Raw genomic sequence first — 11,893 nt, 5'->3', positions numbered from 1 at the left:
AAGTGCAGTTTGCTTAATCGATTTCGACGATAGAAACAGGAAATTAAAAGTCCAATAAGCAAAGATATATTCCGACTGAATGAAGGGAAACAATATGCCAATTTATTTAACACACACAAATGCAAAAATTTAACTCTAGCAGAATAGTTCGCCCGTTTAAAGTTTCCGAAATTTAAACCACCTGCAGACAAGGCAGACATTTGAAATTCTTTTGACGTCGGCAAATAGCTTTTTCCCCAACTATTTTCCGCTTTTCATTAGCCACACTGGCAACAAAAAAAATGCCAACTGCCGGCAAATGAGTAACATAATTAACACCGGAAACGAAGGGACACAACAAAAAGCTGTGGCAAATTAAAAATTGAAGTGTGCAGCTAAGGGACCCAGAAAACGAAGAAGGACCCTAAAAGGAGGCGCCCCGATCCTTGTGCTTTCCTCGTATTTTGTAGGGCGCCGGCACATATAAAATTCCCTCACAATGTTGCACCAACAGAACTGAACGGCACACACTGGGCAAATAATAATTTGCATGTTAAGCTGCGCCGAAAATAAAGTGCAAAAGAATTTGCAGTTCGCATAAAATAGTCATAAACGGAATTCGCTCAGCCTGCTCGGAAAATGCCCCTCGCCGGAAAATGGAGGAGGCTACAAAGTAGCGTGTCGGTAATTTCATTTTCTATTTACATACAAACCGACACACGTGCAGTGCATATATACGATATGGTATATAGGAACTCAAGCACATAGGTGCAGAGCAACGCATGCACAAATTAAAAATGCATTAAAGTCAAATTGCAGCGCTGCAACTCGCATATGCCAGCCAAACAGTGCGTGCAATGGCTGTAAGGCAGATTAAGAAAAGCAGGGGGAATGGAGAATTTTAAAAAGCTAGTAGGCCAAATATATAATTTAATATATAATTAAATTCTGTTTTGATTTAATATTTTTTTTATTATTATTTTAAGCTTTTAATTTTGTGACGAACCTTGCATTTATCTGCCAACGAGTTGTCATTAAGTTACGAGCCCCAAAAAGTTTTTACAACTTCAAGGATACATGTTTGCCAGAATGGTTACATAGCCCAATTCTTTGGCGTATCTTAAGATTGGAGTACCAGCCATTAACCGAAACATCATTCGGGTTTCATAAAAGTCATTAATATTCATTTAAAGGCACATAATGAGGATAAATTAGTGGCTTATTTAAAGAGAAAATTGTGTGTGTAATTATTGTCACTAATGCCATTCTGATTTGTGCAAGTGTTCTCCAATATATTTGAACTAGTTAAGCCATATTTAACCACGAACTGATTCCAGTAAGTATTGTACATCCATTTCCATTTGCATACTCCATATTTGGTATTTGCCGTCAATAACTCACGAATGTCAAACCGGCAAGTAAACACAAATTAATTTCTCCTGTCAACGGCTAGACAAAGCCTTCCGCCGATGACTAGGCAATGTGGAGGCCATGAATTAGCAGTCTACCCCCATATTTTCCGACCACCCCCTTGGATGTCCTTGACAATGGCAGGATACGGGGAAAATTATCAGCTCATTTGTCAGTCGGCGCCGAGAGGTGGAAAATAAATTACGCGACACTTCAGCCAGCAAGCCTTGTAAGTTGACAATTCAGTTTGGGCTGGAGTATGTGGTCTGGTGGCGCCAAAGTTGACAGCTAGGCGGGTGGTTCCTGAGCGGCTCCTGGGTGGCTTTGGGGTGGTTCTAGGGTGGCCTTCTGGTGGGTGGCCAATTGCCTACATCCACACAATGTCACGCACAACAGCAACAAGACGTGTTCCCTCTGTCTGGTTGGCTGGCTGGTTTGTTTGTTTGTTTGTTTATTCCGAGCGGCTTTTGTTTGACACAAGCCATTTGTCAACTCATTATTAGCCTTCGCAGCAAGTGTTGCTAATTGAAAACGTGTTTCAAGTCCAATTCCGCTGCAGCCGTAAATTCATCCGCTTTTTATTGGGCTGTCACATCGCTGACCGCTGGCCAAGAGCATTTCCCAGTCGATGGCATTAATTAAACCGCAACGCAGGCTTTACAAAAATCCTTCATCGGAGACAGAAATTAAACCGTGTGGATGTACAAGAAATCAATTGAGAATGACAAGACAAATGCTCTTTTGGAAAATGGTTTTATTAATGTCCTTAAAATTCAAGCCGACTAAAAACATGGCTGAAAGTAATTAATAAGATAGTTTAATGACACTAATGCATTGTAGTATATACGAACATAATAACAATAATAATAACAATAATAATAATAATATTAATAATAATTATAATATGAATCATAATAATAAGTCAACTAATAAGTAAACTTAGGACCACCCTAATTCCTTAGGGTCACCCTAGTAGATCTTTAGATACACCCTAATACTAAATATGCGAATTCAGCATGTACGCCTTTAGGGGTCGCACTCGACTCCCATTGGTTATCGAGTATGAACTTCATACTTACATATTGCAGAATTTGCTAGTGTCAGCACTTGGCTGTCACAAGAGATCTGCCTGTAGACCACACTAAGATCAGTTATAAATCAGGAATAGATCTGGAATGTACACTCGCTTAATAAAAACCAAATAAAGATAAAATGACCAACTGCGTTTTGAGACTTTATTAACTACATCAGAAGTAATTGGAATTCTAATTAACTACATGGCGACCGTGACAAAGGATCGTTATAAGTTGTAGCAGAAGCTAAAGGAAACCGCTTGTGATAATTTTCAACTTCGATGCTCATCCACCAAGACGGCGGCAATTATGAAGAAAAAAGCGATCTGAGTGAGTAGAGTGTCAGTGTGATGGGAAAAAACAGGGGCGGAGTTCGACATAATATAAAAAAGAGAATAGCGCACATAAAGTGGCTATTATATACGAACACTCCACCACCCCAATGGTCGAAAGCTCAAAAACTACAAGCTGAGCTAGACCACTGTGTCGAATATCTCAAGAAAAAAATCCCCACCACACGCGCTCACTCAGAAAATCAAATAAAATCGTTAACAATTAACAAAACTCCAACTCCCAATCCGAAAAGCCTGCCTGTTTTCAAGAAAAGATGCCCGAACGACTGCGAGGGACCACTGTTCACACCGCATTGTGAACATACGTGCAGACATTGCAGCTCCACCACATAACCCCTAAATGAGGAAATCATCATCAACGTGGTGAGCAGCCCGCTCATTACGTCATCGAGGGAGTGTCAGCGTGCCAACCCCGGCGACGTGCAGCTGACGCAAGGAGGGTCAGAGTGAAGCAAATAGGAGCTGAAAAATAAAATATTTTTTTTTGTTGCCCTGCGTGGCACACCACCCTCGATGCACTGCGCTGCATATTAATATTACACAAAATATTGTAACATTGAGCGGAACTTTTTCTGCCCGATGAGAAGAATGGCCCGTAAAGCCATACACCAACTAGGTAGGAAAATGTAACTATATTGAACAAAAAAAAATCAAAACAACATATTTTTAAAGTAAAATAAACCAAAACCCAAAAATAAAACAAAAAAAAAAAATAAAAATATACAAAAATGGGTTGGTTTGGATCTGACGATAGTCAGACAAAAGATAATACGGCCAATGTGGTCAATAACTTAAAAATAGTCGACCATACAGATGACATTCAGTCACTGTGGTTACTCCTTTTGATCATGACGATCGTAACAGTCGCTCAGTTTATATTAACGCTATATGTTAAGCATAACAAGATAATAAAGAGGCGTTATATAGGCAAAGCAGAGAATAGTTTGGATAAAATTTAAAAAAAAAAAAAAAAAAAAAACATCCAAAATGTATTTTGAATTAAGATGATCTAAAATTTTTATTTTTAATATCAGAAAACTAGAATGAAAAAAAAAAAAGATTATTGAAGAAACCTATTTGAGAGAGGCCAAAATTTATAAAGTTCGATTGCATAGATAAATCCATAGTATTCTTTAAATGGACTGGCAAGGAATACAAAACGAGCTTAAAGAAATTAAAACAACTTTTGACAAGTCTTATAAATGCATGACACCAAATAGAGAAGTGCAACAAGACACTCTCAACAAGCATGCGCAGATATTGGTAAGATGCTTTAATGGAGCACGCCAATTAATTTACAGAGAAAGGAAAAGATTAACAAAAAATCATTTATCACAAGCAGTAAAATTTCTAAACAGGTTCCGTGAGAACTTGTTAAACGTCAAGTACAGACACAACTTAAATATTACAATCCCAACGATTTTAAGCACACCTATAGTGGCTGAGATCGGTGAGGATATCGAAAGTGTAGGAGAATCAGAAATAGAAATAAAAGAAGAGGATCTCCACGATCTTGCAATTCCAGCGGTAATAACATTACCCGAATTACTTGAAGAAGAACTTTCAGATTCAAATACAGGAATAAGAATACAGGAAACGGACAAAATGACAGACTCTGCCGCAACAGCAAGGGAATATGTGCGACAAATTTCGTCCACAATACCTGAGTTTGACGGCAAAAAGTTAAACTTGAATAGATTCCTCACGGCTCTCCGGCTAATAGATCTGACAAAAGGAGATCAGGAGATGCTAGCGGTTGAGGTAATCAAGACAAAGATACTTGGTCCATTATCACACAAAGTTGAAAATGAAAAGACCATTATCGGTATAATAAATCTATTAAAAGCATCAGTTAAAGGCGAATCGCCCGATGTCATCAAAGCAAAAATGCTTAGTACACAACAGCGCGGCAAAACTGCAGCGCAATATACCACGGAGATAGAAAACCTACGTGGGTTGCTCGAAGCAGCCTATATAGATGATGGTTTAGATTCCAACAATGCAGACAAATTCGCTACAAAGGAAGCCATATCTGCAATGACCAAGAACTGTGGGCACGATAAGCTCAAAACCATATTGGAAGCTGGAAATTTCAACACGATGAATAGCGTGATTGAAAAATACATACACTGCAGTACAGAAATGACCGGCAATTCAAATAGTGTATTATTCTATAATAATAGAGGACACTATCGAGGTAATAATTACCGAGGAAATTACCAAAACAGAGGTAATGGCCGAGGAAATTATAACTCCTACAATAACAACTATAGAGGCAGAGGTGGTTACCATGGTGGAAACAGAGGACGAGGTGGTAACCAAAATTATAATAGAGGTGGAGGTTACTCAAGAGGTAACCAAAACCATAACTATAAAACAAGTCATGCCCACAATGTCCGAAACATACAATCGGAAAACGAACATACCCCCTTGAGCGACAATCTACAATAAAATTATACAAAATTAATCTCAATTTAAGCATTTTTATACGATTGAAGAATATGAGTACCAATTCATGGGTAACTCTTTTAATAGATACAGGTGCAGAAATTTCCCTGCTTAAATGCAGAAACAATAATCTTAACGATTTAAATCCAAAAAATACAACAAATATATCAGGAATAGGGCAAGGGACAATTCAGTCTCTAGGTACACTACATTTAGAAATGTGTATTGCTAATGCAGCAATACCATATGAATTCCATATCGTACCTGACAATTTTCCTATACCAGGGGATGGTATAATTGGCTTGGATTTCATTAAGAAATACAATTGTATTTTGGAATTCCACGACCAAGAAGATTGGTTCACTTTGAGGCCCAAAAATTTCAGGAACATAAACATTCCTATTATACATTCACTAGATAATGAAATAATTTTGCCAGCTAGATCAGAAGTGATTCGAAAGATTCAACTAACATCTACTGACACACATGTCCTCATCCCCAACCAGGAATTACAACCTGGCATAATAATCGCAAGTGCACTCGTAAACACTCAGAACGTCTTGATTCGAATTATTAATACAACTGAAAAAGACGCTATAGTTAGTAGCGCAAATATAAAAAGCGAATCATTGGATGATTATGATGTATACAACGCAAATATAGAAAATAGTGCACAAAGAACTTCAGAAGTATTAAAACTTCTTAAATTTCCATCGTTATTCAAAAGCGATTTAACAAAATTATGCACCGAATATAGCGATATTTTTGGTCTTGAAACAGAAACCATATCAGCTAATAATTTTTACAAGCAAAAATTGAGATTAAATGACAAAACTCCAGTCTATATCAAAAACTATAGAATGCCAGAAAGTCAAAAACCAGAAATTCAAAGGCAAGTTGACAAATTAATAAAAGATGGCATTGTCGAACCATCTATTTCAGAATATAATAGCCCTCTTCTCTTGGTACCCAAGAAATCACTGCCTAACTCGGAGGAAAAGAGATGGCGATTAGTAGTCGATTATCGCCAAATAAACAAGAAACTGCTAGCAGATAAATTCCCACTTCCAAGAATAGAAGATATTCTTGATCAATTAGGCCGAGCAAAATATTTCTCGTGCCTAGACCTGATGTCAGGATTCCATCAAATAGAATTAGACGAAAGGTCAAGAAATATAACATCATTCTCAACTTCAACGGGAGCATACCGCTACACGCGATTACCATTTGGTTTAAAAATAGCCCCAAATTCTTTCCAAAGAATGATGACCCTTGCATTTTCAGGTTTAACGCCTTCGCAAGCATTTCTGTATATGGATGATTTAGTAGTCATAGGCTGTTCTGAAAAGCACATGCTTAAAAATCTAACCGACGTTTTCAAATTATGTAGGCAACATAATTTAAAATTACATCCAGAAAAATGCACTTTCTTTATGAAAGAGGTTACTTATTTAGGTCACAAGTGTACTGACAAAGGTATATTGCCAGATGACTCTAAATATGAGGTAATAAAGAACTACCCCAAACCAGTAAACGCAGACGAAGCTAGACGCTTCGTGGCATTTTGCAATTATTACAGAAGATTTATTAAGAACTTTTCTGAGAAATCACGCCACTTAACGAGGCTTTGTAAAAAGAATGTTCCATTTGAATGGACAAGCGAATGCAATGATGCATTCGAATATCTCAAAAGGGAATTAATGAAACCAACACTCCTTCAGTACCCAGATTTCAGCAAACAATTTTGCATAACCACAGATGCTAGTAAACAAGCATGTGGAGCGGTACTATCTCAAGACCATAACGGTCAACAGCTACCAGTGGCATACGCTTCAAGAAGCTTTACAAAAGGCGAAAGTAATAAGTCCACTACAGAGCAGGAGCTAGCAGCTATTCACTGGGCAATAAATCACTTCAGACCATACGTATATGGTAGACATTTCTTAGTACAAAGTGACCATAGGCCACTATCATATCTTTTTTCAATGAGAAACCCCAGTTCAAAATTAACCAGAATGAGACTAGACTTGGAGGAGTTTGAATTCACAGTAGAATATCTCAAGGGGAAAGATAATCATGTCGCAGACGCATTGTCCCGAATAACAATCGGAGAACTTAAAGCAATAAATAGACAGATACTAAAGGTAACAACAAGATCAACAACAAGACAGAAAAATACCTGCGCAGGTGAAAAATTGCATGAACCAAATGAGAAAGAAAATATAAAAATGCCCAATATCTATCAGGTAATCAATAACATTGATGCCAAAAAATACGTTATACTCAAAATAGACAAGCATAAGTGTTTGTTGAAAAGAGGAAAACAAATTATAACACGTTTTGATATGACTAATTTTTATTCTAATGAAATAATCGATTTAGATCAATTCTTTCAAAGGCTTAATGAAGAAGCAAGAATAAATAGCATCATTCAAACACAATTGTCACCAAGTGAACAAATCTTCGAATTTGTCACTATAAAGAATTTTAAAGAAAAGGGCAATAAAATACTAAAAAATTTAAAAATAGCGCTATTAAACAAGGTGACTAAGATAGATAAAAATGATAAGGTTCAAATAAAAGCAATACTGTCTAAATATCATGATGATCCATCAGAAGGAGGCCATTCAGGAATTTCTAGAACCCTGAGGAAAATAAAAAACTATTATTATTGGCCACAAATGACAAAGGCAATAAGTAAATATGTTAAAACATGTTTAAAATGTCAACAAGCCAAGACTACAAAACATACTAAAACACCGTTGACAATAACAGAAACGCCAGCAACAGCATTTGATAAAGTTTTGATAGATACCATTGGTCCACTGCCAAGATCAGAAAACGGAAATGAGTATGCTGTTACTATCATTTGCGATTTAACAAAATATTTGGTAACGGTACCAATTCCAAATAAAAGTGCAAAATCAGTTGCTAAGGCTATATTCGAAAATTTTATTCTAAAGTACGGTCCAATGAAAACAATCATAACGGACATGGGAACGGAATATAAAAACCAAATTATAGACGACCTATGCAAATATATGAAGATAAAAAACATTACTTCAACAGCACACCATCACCAGACATTAGGAACAATAGAACGAAGTCACAGAACTTTTAACGAGTATGTTCGCTCATATATATCTGTTGACAAAACCGATTGGGATATATGGATACAATATTTTACTTATTGTTTCAACACAACACCATCGGTAGTTCATGAATATTGTCCATATGAATTAGTATTTGGAAGATTACCAAGACAGTTCATAGATTTTAACAGGATAGACAGAATAGATCCTATTTACAACATGGATGACTATTCAAAAGAAGTTAAGCTACGATTAGAAATAGCATATAGAAGAGCTAAAAATATGTTAGACAAGGCAAAAGCCGATAGAAAGATAAAATATGATAGAAATATTAGTAACTTTGAATTAAAGATAGGAGATAAGATATTACTTAAAAACGAAACGGGTCATAAACTTGACAATAATTATTTAGGACCATATTTAGTTTCAGAAATAGGAGATAATGACAACATTACAATTATAGGAAATAAAAATAAAAAACAGATAGTCCATAAAGATAGGTTAAAAATTTTTAATTCATAATACATTTTGTTTGGTTGGCCAACCACAAATAAAAAACCACAAATAAAAAACCACAAATAAAAAACCACAAATAAAAAACCACAAATAAAATAAAAACCAATAAAAACATTATAATACAAAACTTTTACTTTGCAAAATATAATGAAAATATATATTTTTTTTTAATATCTCTTTAATCATTCATTTCAAATATTAATGTACATTTAAAAAAAAAAAAATTATTATATACTTGAAAATAACTTCATGTTATTACGTTATTTTTCAAAAGGAGGGAGATGTAGTATATACGAACATAATAACAATAATAATAACAATAATAATAATAATATTAATAATAATTATAATATGAATCATAATAATAAGTCAACTAATAAGTAAACTTAGGACCACCCTAATTCCTTAGGGTCACCCTAGTAGATCTTTAGATACACCCTAATACTAAATATGCGAATTCAGCATGTACGCCTTTAGGGGTCGCACTCGACTCCCATTGGTTATCGAGTATGAACTTCATACTTACATATTGCAGAATTTGCTAGTGTCAGCACTTGGCTGTCACAAGAGATCTGCCTGTAGACCACACTAAGATCAGTTATAAATCAGGAATAGATCTGGAATGTACACTCGCTTAATAAAAACCAAATAAAGATAAAATGACCAACTGCGTTTTGAGACTTTATTAACTACATCAGAAGTAATTGGAATTCTAATTAACTACAGCATCTCACAACCATATTTCGCTAGTACCATGAAGTGAGTATATTATTTTATTGAAGTGTATACTTAATAGTATAACCATTTCACTTCGAAAGAGTATTTAACAAAAACAATTATCTTTTAAATTGCTTTTAATGAGTTTCATTCGAACGGATCGCTTTTTTCCAGCATCGCAGCATGTCAGGTGGATTTTGGTTTTGTGGCCATGTTGCGCAGGACATCCGTAGGGAGATAAGCCCATTTAAAATGCATCCCATTGCCAAGTGACCCCGGGCAAGGGTCAGGGGTCACTAAGCCGGGCCTTGAGCTACGTGATGCTGTTCCAGCTCGCTCGTAAAATCTGTGCACACATAAAACTTAAGCAAACACACAGCTTGAGCTGCTTTATTTTCGGGTGAGCTGTGCGTGTGTGTGTGTGTGTTTCCTTTAGCCCCGATTCTTTTGGTTATAAAACTTCCAGTCGAAATAAAAGGGTCAACATTGTGATTTTATGTGTGCGGAGCAGCAGCAGGAGCAGCAGGAGCAGCAGAAGTAGCAGAAGCAGCGTTTCCGTTTCCGCTCCTGGCCTGCCGAACTACAACTTACTTAGCGCACACACAAAGTGAAGTGTAACATGATATGTTGACATGTGTGGGTGCGTAATTCAATAGCTAGCTTGAGTATTTGAAGTGCTGTGGTGCGTAAAGATGTGGAGTCCGAAAGCCCAACCAGCGAACTACCCCAACACCCAACCACCAACCCACTCGACCATCTTTCAACTTGGCTCTTAGTGTCAGTCATGGTGGATTAAGCAATCGAAATTGGATTAGACGGAGTCTTCCCACTCAGTCCGTCCAGCAGCTTCAATTTGCATGTGTCGGTAATCCCGCTATCTCAGCCAACCAACTGACATGTCATTCCGCAGGCTTATAGCCAAGTAACCCCGCCCCTCACAAGTGCAAGTCCAAGTCCTTCGGCAACTGCACTTTGCTGGCCCTGAGGTAAACAGAAAGCTCTCTTGCAGCTGGCAAATAAATTAATGTTGCCTCCTGAGTTCGAGTTCAATAAATTATGGACCTGCACGAAAACACGCCACTCAGCGAAAGAATGGGTAAGATTTCACTTTTAAGCAATTTCCACAGATATCTTAATATTTCCAAATGGCTTACAAGTGCGCAGTAAAATAAACTCCCTTTTTGGCGATTTTAAAATGTATTGTATTACTTGATTGTAAAACTTTAGAGTGCATATTTTGTACATGTGCTCCATTCATCGATTTGTCTTCGCATGGATAACAAGTGTAAGGAACATAAATACCATTCAAGATGTTGCCAAGCGACCGCAGGAATAAAAGTAAAAGAAGTTAGTAAAGTTGCGCACTTCGATTTGGCCAGAGGTAACTGAAGCAGCCGCAGAACACGGCCAAGTATCGAGAAAGCGTTTAAAAAGTTCACGAACGAAAACATTTAACATTTGGCCAGGCCAAAAATAAAAGGCACAAAAACTTTCCCAAAACTTGGCCACAAGAGAGCAAACATTAGGTTAGACAATGGATTGCCAATTCAAGTAACCGATCCGGTTGATTGTGGAACGTCAGGTTGAAAAACACGAGTTAGTGACACTACAAAGTGGTGAGATACTTTGTTAGATTCCAAAAGGATTCCATTAAACGAACTACCATACTTTGAAATAAGAAAATGTCAAGCTTTAAACTTGTTGCTCTTTGCAAGCACACCATGTGCTAAATAGTAAACTCAGCCACAAGGAGAAATTTTCACACACGGTTTCCTTATCAAAACCCGCCCAACATTTGGTCCTCGTGAATATGGTTTTCAGCTGTTTCCCAGCATTTTGCTAATTGGCGCAGAGACAAAAAGCTTGCGGATATCTTACACTGAGAACACACAGAATTTCATTAATTTAAGAGTCGACCATGCGACTGCACTTAATCCACACGGCACATTTTATAAATGAATTAAAATTCCCAGCAAACATTTAAACTTGCCAAAGCGGCCGACAAAAAGTCGCATTGGGTGAGGGGTGGGGATCTGAGCGAACATTTTTGGTAGGAATATAAAATTTAAGCCACTACTTAAAAGTTTCGCCTTTGCATCGCAAAGTTAGCCCGGCATCAAAACTCAAACTCGCAGTGACCTCAAAAATTGCTGGCCAAGGGCCGAGCCGAGGTGTGTTTGTGCCAGTCCTAAATGCTGCTGACCCCAAGGCAAAGTTAGAAGACTCAATAAAATTTTCAAATTGATTTCGCTAATTTGTTGTGTGAACTTTTGCTACTGGCCTAGACGATTTTTCTGCATCCACA

The 11,893-nt window shown here is 37.0% G+C and overlaps 1 long non-coding RNA gene across 1 annotated transcript, besides 1 other annotated feature; it reads right to left on the bottom strand.

The window, feature by feature from the left end:
* Positions 1–1,233: 1,233 nt before the first annotated feature.
* On the bottom strand, positions 1,234–1,875 carry lncRNA:CR45336 (long non-coding RNA:CR45336). Its single transcript, NR_124039.1, has one exon. It is a non-coding gene; the product is annotated as a long non-coding RNA:CR45336 (long non-coding RNA).
* Positions 1,876–2,224: 349 nt separating this feature from the next.
* Positions 2,225–9,596: a mobile genetic element.
* The last annotated feature ends 2,297 nt before the right edge of the window (positions 9,597–11,893 follow it).

Source organism: Drosophila melanogaster, chromosome 2L, assembly GCF_000001215.4.
Source record: "Drosophila melanogaster chromosome 2L".
Classification (NCBI taxonomy): Eukaryota; Metazoa; Arthropoda; class Insecta; order Diptera; family Drosophilidae; genus Drosophila; species Drosophila melanogaster.
This window is presented reverse-complemented; position numbering and strand designations above follow the sequence as displayed.